This window comes from Dermacentor silvarum, chromosome 7, assembly GCF_013339745.2.
Source record: "Dermacentor silvarum isolate Dsil-2018 chromosome 7, BIME_Dsil_1.4, whole genome shotgun sequence".
In the NCBI taxonomy this organism is placed as follows: domain Eukaryota; kingdom Metazoa; phylum Arthropoda; class Arachnida; order Ixodida; family Ixodidae; genus Dermacentor; species Dermacentor silvarum.
The window spans coordinates 92,251,517-92,259,378 of NC_051160.1; positions in this window are offsets into that span (position 1 = coordinate 92,251,517).

Sequence of the window (7,862 nt, forward strand, 5' to 3'; positions counted from 1 at the left end):
CTTCAGTTCTCACATGATAATGTGCGAACTGAAGCCGTGCGTGAAGATTGTGGAACTGTGGAACTCCCACCAAGACAATATTATAAGTCTGAACTTCAGCTTGTTGGCATGACTTCACTACGGGGAAACAGCGCGAAAAAAAAAACGATACAAAGACGGACAGGTCAGGCGCTGACAAACTGACAAATCCCCGCGCTGAATGAGAAAACAGCATCATTGCGTACATCGCTGAACTAAAGCGTGCTGTCAAAACGATATGTAGCCTTGCGGCATAACATGTGTCATGATCAACTTCATACCTTCTCAGCTGTCGCTCCTGCTACCGGTGCCTGATACCGGTGAAAAATTCTTTAGGCAAGAAAAAGTCCGTTTTAGTGCGAAAATCGTAGGAAGGAAGGAAAGAGGCGACAGGACAGAGCGCCCTCAGCCAACGGTGGAAATATTTATGTTTTTCATTTCCATTAATTTATCATTTCTTTAATTTCACTATTAAGTACACCTGATTTCCCCTAAGCTGTCCTTGTGTTTTTGTTTGTTGGACTTCTCATGATATTTCAAATTTTAATTATTCAAAATTATATTTTGGGGTTTTACGTGCCATAAGCACGGCCTGGTTATGAGGCGCGCTGGAGCGGGGGATGCCGAATTCATTTGGCCACCTGGGGTTCATTACCATGTGCTCAAAGCACGGCACAAGGCCGTTTCTGCATTTCGGCCGTATCGACATGAGTCCGTCATGGCCAGTATTTGATCCCGCGACCTCGTGCTTAGCAGCGCCATGCCACAGTCACAAAGCAACCACGGCGGGTTTTATTATTGCGATAGCAATTATATGGACACTCAAAAGCAGATTTCTGCCGTCGCCGTCGCCGTCGCCGTGAGGTTCCGTATGACGTCAATGGAGATGAAATCGTCGCCGCGCGCCGCCGAACGCTGTATGTGCGAGTGAAAGGGCGCGAGGGGCGCGCGCTTTCACGGGGAGTGAACGCACGGCGGAGAACAAACGCGCGTTCTGCGCCGTGCTCTCTTAAGGGCTGCAGAAGTAGGCGTCTCTGTTCTCCTTCACAATCACCATGTATGTAGAGCAAACGCGCCTTCTTCCGACGAGCGAGAGGCCGTGGGGGAGGGAGAGGGAAGGGAGGCGACGTTTAGCTGCGGCACGCAGTGCCTATTTATATCAGAGGCTCCGGCAACAGTCACCAACGCCGCACGCATTTTCAGCGAACGCGTGCAAAACGCCGACGGCGTCGACAACAGTTCTGCGTGTTGCCGGTGCTGCTGCATGTCCAAGTTTATACAGCTGATAAAGCTAATATCATTACTCTGTATAGCTCTCTACAAATTTGCTATCGCAATTGATGCTTCGCCTTTTAGGTGAAAGTGCGACAACTTTTTAATTCCCAAGGAATCAATATCGTCGTCTGGGTCAAGCAGCGACAATAACTGCACGCGTGTTCTTTTTACGACGCTCCAATAGCGTTCAGTGATTATTGAGCACAATTCAAGGAAACGCGCTGGCCTTTGCGGTGAGCCATAGATAAGGTTTGGTTAGGTTAGGTTGGGCTAAGTTTGCGTGCCCACATGATATTTTTCATGTTACGAGGGCTTTCTCTTTTCAGCGGAAAACAAACACAAGATCTGTGCCTCGCTGGTAACGCCGCATAATCAGGCCTTTGTACAATGTTTTACCACTCTCTTATTAACATCTTGACATTTGAAATACCCATTCAAACGTAGGTAATTACTTTTAAATATTTGTTTTAATCACGCGTGCTGACAAATTACTGGCAGTTTCTCAACGCAACTCTAAACAACATGCACTCTATCTGAATTGCCAAGAATATTTTACATTTTTCATGATAGCTGGGACACCTAGTGTTATAGTGTTACCTATATGTTATACAAGGTGAATATGCGGAAACAGTAATTCGGTAAAGTGTGACACAATAAGCGAACGCGAGAATGTAAAGTGACGGTTCTGCCACCTGGTGAGATCATAAAACTACCTAACTACTCCTATTCATTATCAAACAGAATATTTGCTGGCACGCTAAAGCGTGTGATCCCTTTCCTGTGAATTGGGTACCCTTCAAATTTTTCATGTGTTATTCGACCACTGTACCACGTAAAAGCTTTGCACTGCTCAAAATTTGCTCTCTCCAACCACGAGAAGCAGCGCGAATGGCTAGGATGAAAATTTGACGGCGGAACTTTACATAGTATAGATGTGTGTTTTCAAGTAAAAGTTGCAGCGTCTTTTTTTTTTTCGCCATGTCTGCAGCTGTTAACGCACATATGCAATCCAATGAGTTTATGAAACCTGCTCCACTCTGACAAAGATTCCACCCTGCAGTTGCCATCCAAATTGATCCAATAGTAGCATCATGCAAACCCCGATGAAAAGCAATAAGACTTTCGAAAACGAAATGTAGTCTTATGCACTTTTTATTGCGATAGCAATTATATGGACACTCAAAAGCAGATTTCTGCCGTCGCCGTGAGGTTCCGTATGACGTCAATGGAGATGAAATCGTCGCCGCGCGCCGCCGAACGCTGTATGTGCGAGTGAAAGGGCGCGAGGGACGCGCTCTTTCACGGGGAGTGAACGCACGGCGGAGAACAAACGCGCGTTCTGCGCCGTGCTTTCTTAAGGGCTGCAGAAGTAGGCGTCTCTTTCCTTCTTTACAATCACCATATATGTAGAGCAAACGCGCCTTCTTCCGACGCGCGAGAGGCCGTGGGGGAGGGGGGGAGGGGGAGGGAAGGGAGGCGACGTTTAGCTGCGGCACCAAGTGCCTATTTATATAGCTGCTCCCCGAGTCTGGCCTCACCAGGCGAGACAGAGCCACCCTGCTGCGACTCCGGACTGGCTGCATATGGACAGCAGCCAGGCTTCATGCCAAAGGCCGCACCGCCTCCCCCTCGTGCCAACGATGCGGTGACCCCGAGACACTCGAACACCTCCTCTGCGCCTGTCCAGCCCTAGCACAGGAACGTTCGAAGGTCATCCGAGCCTATAGACTGCAGGGACTTCCTGCTGACTCACTGACCAACCTGCTGTTCCCATCCCGCTACCATCTCCCCGCACTACACAGCCTCGTGGAGTTCGTGGAGGCGAGTGGGATAGCAGCATACCGCTGAGCGTACCTGCCCTTGCCGGTCCCTGCCGCCTCTGCTGCCTACCCATGTGCGGACGAGCCCCTGAACTATCTCTCTTCTCTTTTTCTTTACCTCCTACTCCCCCTATCCCCTACGACGCTGCGCCGTGCTCCCTTATGGGCTGCAGAATTAAGCGTCTCTTCCTTATGTATAATAAACACCTCCTCCTCCTATTTATATCAGAGGCTCCGGCAACAGTCACCAACGCCGCAGGCATTTTGAGCGAACGCGGGCAAAACGCCGACGGCGTCGACAACAGTTCTGCGCGTTGCCGGTGCTGCTGCATGTCCAAGTCATAGCCTCCTCTAAAGTTATAGAGGAGGCTATGTCCAAGTTTATACAGCTGATAAAGCTAATATCATTACTCCGTATAGCTCTCTACAAGTTTGCTATCGCAATTGATGCTTCGCCTTTCAGGTGAAACTGCGGCAACTTTTTTTTAAATACAAAGCTGCTAAACGATTACAAGCACAGCCACACACAGCGTTACCGCGACTTCATCTTCCTTCAACAAATCTGCAATTTTGCTTGGCCCAATATAGGATTCATTCTTAAAGCTCGTGTTTTGTCAAAGGCAGAAAGTAAGAAAAAAAGCACATTTTGAAAATTTTTCGAACAACCCTTTGCGCAGAACACTTCGATCTTATGTGTGGCCTGGGAGTATTTCATACAGCGCCAATGTCATCGAAAGGCGGTTGGCATTGGTATAACACAGAATTACCTATTTTCATTATATGCGCCGTGTCTGATTACACAGATAATTTAAAAAAAAACATCGGTGGATCCGACGCATATGTGGCATTCGTCTGTACGCGAAGCTTTCTCTGATGTTTATAATGAAATGTATTCACTTCAATTCTCCTCCTCGACTTCTACGTTAGTCAACGCTTCTTGCTCAATGCACGCACTCGTCCCATTTCCGTTCACTCAACTTTTTCCTCCTCTCTCGCGTGCTGCTGATGCCACACGCTTCTACAACCCGTGCCACGCGCCCAGTTGAAAATATCCACACTGGTCAAAGTTGAACATTCCAGCACATACCCAGCGTCACAAGATGTTACCTAATAGCCAAGAGAGGAGCTGCCAACACCGTCAAAGCCGACGAAAGAGGCAAAAAAAAAAAAGCTTGACTTTAAAATTTTTCTCTGCGACGGCAAAGTTGATCGCTCGCTCACATGTGTTCCTTGCAGTCGGTCGTCGTACAGTATGTCCCGGACTGCTGCTTTGGCTTGATGTACAGGAGGGAGACAAAGGCCAGGATGGTGATGACTATCATCGCGGTCAGCGCTACCTTGGCCCCAAGCGAGACCTTACACAGCCCATGGACAGAAGATCCGGAAGTGCGATCCTGCGTTGAAAACATGACAGATTCGCAACGTACCAAGGACACGGCTTGAGTGCTTTAAGGTGTACCAATTCAATTTTATTTTCCCATCTTACAGTGCAGATGGAGAGATTGCAGAAAGAAGCTGCGCCAGGACAGCTTGACGAGACTACAAACCTCATTCTCAGCAGGGAGGCAGTACTGGAACTTCTACAATTTTCAACAAGGATACGTACACCAAGGAATCACCAAAGAATACACAAAACAGCAATATGTACACATAAGTAAACTTAAGACACGTTATTTAAATACATACTATCAAATTCTTCGCGCGAATAGGAAAACATATCAAAATTAATGAGAGCGTAGCCATTAAGAGGAGACGGAAGGAGAGTATAGTGAAGGCGTTCTTTTCCAAGATTACCATGAGCAAAAAGCGTGAATTAGCAGAGGCGGTCTTATAAATACCATGGTAGCATAAAAAGTTGCTAGCCCATTTCAACCAAACACGCGATACATTTCACGCCAATTTGAGCAGTGTAAACTGCGACCAAATCTCGTGATGCGAATTGCACTGAGAAAGAAACTCACAGGGAGGTGCGGGTTAGAAGCGGTGCGGGCTAGGTGCTTTGGCTCCCAATGTCGAGGTTGGCGTATGACTTGCGGGTCTGGAGGTACTGCTTCCTCCATGAGATTTCAGTGTAACGAATTTTTATGGCATTCTTGTTTAAGCTATACTACGCTCCTGCGATACTCGAGTGCTCGCTAACCTTTTTACACTGACGTCGGGCGCGCATTAGGACGCCAAGTGAGGTACGACCGCCGGCTCCCCCGCTGCCGTGATGTTAAACACCATCTGGATCGGGCGACGCGGCGGCAAGCGCCCGTGCCGCTACCGACCAGAAAAAGACTAGGCATGACCCCGACAAGGCGAAACTTTCACGGCACCGCGGGAGCAATCGGTGGGTTTTGCCGCCCGCCCGTGATGGGCGGAGGGGCTGTTACACGGAACCGAGTTGGCGTCACGACACCGAACACTGCCATCTCATTGGTGGAAGCACGTTATGACGCACCTCTCACCTCTCTCGCTCACAGCTCTGGCGGCGGACGGCGCCAGTGACGTGAAACTGAGCCACGTGCTTATCAAGATTACCAGTAAACAGCCATTGGCTCACCGAGATGGAAGGTGGCTCCGCGCGAACCTCCAGCAGCGCTTTCATGCCTTTGACAGAGCCCTTCCTAGCGGCTTCCTCGTCCGTAGAGGGAGTCAACGACGCAAGGGCTTTGAGGATGTCAGGATCTGGTGCGATCGAATCTTGCTTAAGGTTTCGCTTTCCGGGAGGAGACGTCGACGTCGCTGCCTTCAGAGCCTCGGAGCTCGCCGAGGACACAGGTCCCGCGTCAGTTGGCACACATGAAGGATCAGCGGCGGCCGCTTCTTTGAAGTGCGCACTAGAAGACGGTGCATCTTGTTTGAAGTCTTCTTTCTTCTGGTCCTGCAACGTTAGTTTGTTCAGATACCATTAGTAAAGTCCAAGTAGGAAGAATAGTGATTGAGAAATTCTCACGACTGAGGAAACAAAAAAACTTCACTCAACGTCTATTATGTATGTGCACGCAACACAAGTTTGGTATGTACAGTACAATTTTCGCGTATCGGAAATTCGGAGATTTAAGAAGCACTACGAGTTTAAGGGCTGAACAGCTGCGAATTGCTTCCCGATTTCGTTGATCACACGAGTGTAAACTAAGTATTATCAGTTTCTGCTTTGTACCAGAACATTCGCAAATGGATCTCTAGCCAGCCTTATAGGAGAGTCGGCGAATATAGCGTGCTTTAGCATACCCTCAATATTCTGACGACGGGCGAACCCGCGTCAGTCTGCTGTGACAAAGGAGTTGCTGCCGTGCTGGCCCACAGGTCTGGGCTCGTTGCTGATTGTGTGCCAGTGCCGAGCACGGTGGCCGGCGTTACGGCTTGGCTAAATGACGACACCGATGAGATCCCACGCTGTGCCGGCGACTGGGCTTTGCTCTGCTTCCGATGCGGGTGCCGTACCTTGTGACCTTTTTGCGTGGCCGTTTTCCGCGGTGGTGCGGGTTTGGAGGGGGCCGGAGGGCTCCCCGCGACAGCGGCTTTTGAAGCACTTGCTGCAACTGACGTGGTTGGGGCGTTTTCCTGGGGTGAATCTACAGCGACGACAGCAGGAGGAGAGTGGCTGCCATCTGAACCCTGCGGCGCCGGTGACGACATGACGAGGTTCAGTTAGTCGGGTCCGTGGGAAAACTAGATGAAGAACGCTGGCGTCCAGCGATCTGACGTTTTCTTCTTCTGCGTGTTCCTTGTGCGCGCGCTTGCTTTCGCTGAAGCACGGGGAAGGAGGTTGGTTGTTCAGAGCGTAAAACAGCAGCTATACGCCAACCATCAGGCACTTGCTGTGGTACTGCCCAAAGCATGCAGCCCCTGTCCTCAACTCCCAATTCCCTAACTCCATTACCCTTAATAGGCCCGATGAGCCATCCCTTTTTCAATAAAGCTTTACCATACCATCCGTGAAACTTTGTGTACCCGTGAAAAAAAATGGAGTGTTTAAGACTGTAATGGTATTATTATTATTAAAGCATGATATGGTGTGTATTGCTTCTGGACAACTAAAAAAATATTTCTCGCCAGTCAATCAAATATCTCTTCATACGTTATCTAGAAGCTTCTTTTTTAGTTGTGCTTTAGGTGCCATAAAAAATGTCGCAGTTTCATCGCAAGCCTTGATAGCGATATAGTGGTTGATTAGAAAACTACATGAAATAAGATCCGTAGATTTATCAAGGCAAAATATCTGTCATCGTTCCGTCGACCTTGAACGTTCTTGAATGAAAACCGTGTCGTCGAAGTGAAATCGTAAACGATGACGACTCGGTTCAGCAATTTACTTACTACACCGATCCGGCATCGTGTCTTACCTACATGCAAACGCTCACGCAACAGTTTTTGATGGTGTACGGGTCGCCGTCGTCATCGTATAAATTAAGATAGAGTTAATTCAGGCATTCGAACCCACGACCTTCGGTGGGAGTCGAACCCAAGAGCTTATGTTGGAGTCGAACCCATTGCCTTTGGCGTAAAGGCGAAGTTAATTAAGAGAGTTAATTAATATAGAGTTAATTAAGACCCTCGAACCGACGACCTTTGGTGGGAGACGCACTCTCGACCTTTGGTGTAAGCTGAACGCGCGACCTTTGGTGTTAATTAGGGCGACATTCATTAAGGCGCAGGTAATTAAAGAGCGTCAATTAAGGCACTCGAACCCGCAGCCTTTGGTCGGAAAAAACAAGTGATAGGAAGTAACATAGCATTCGAATGAGAATGTCAAGTAATTTG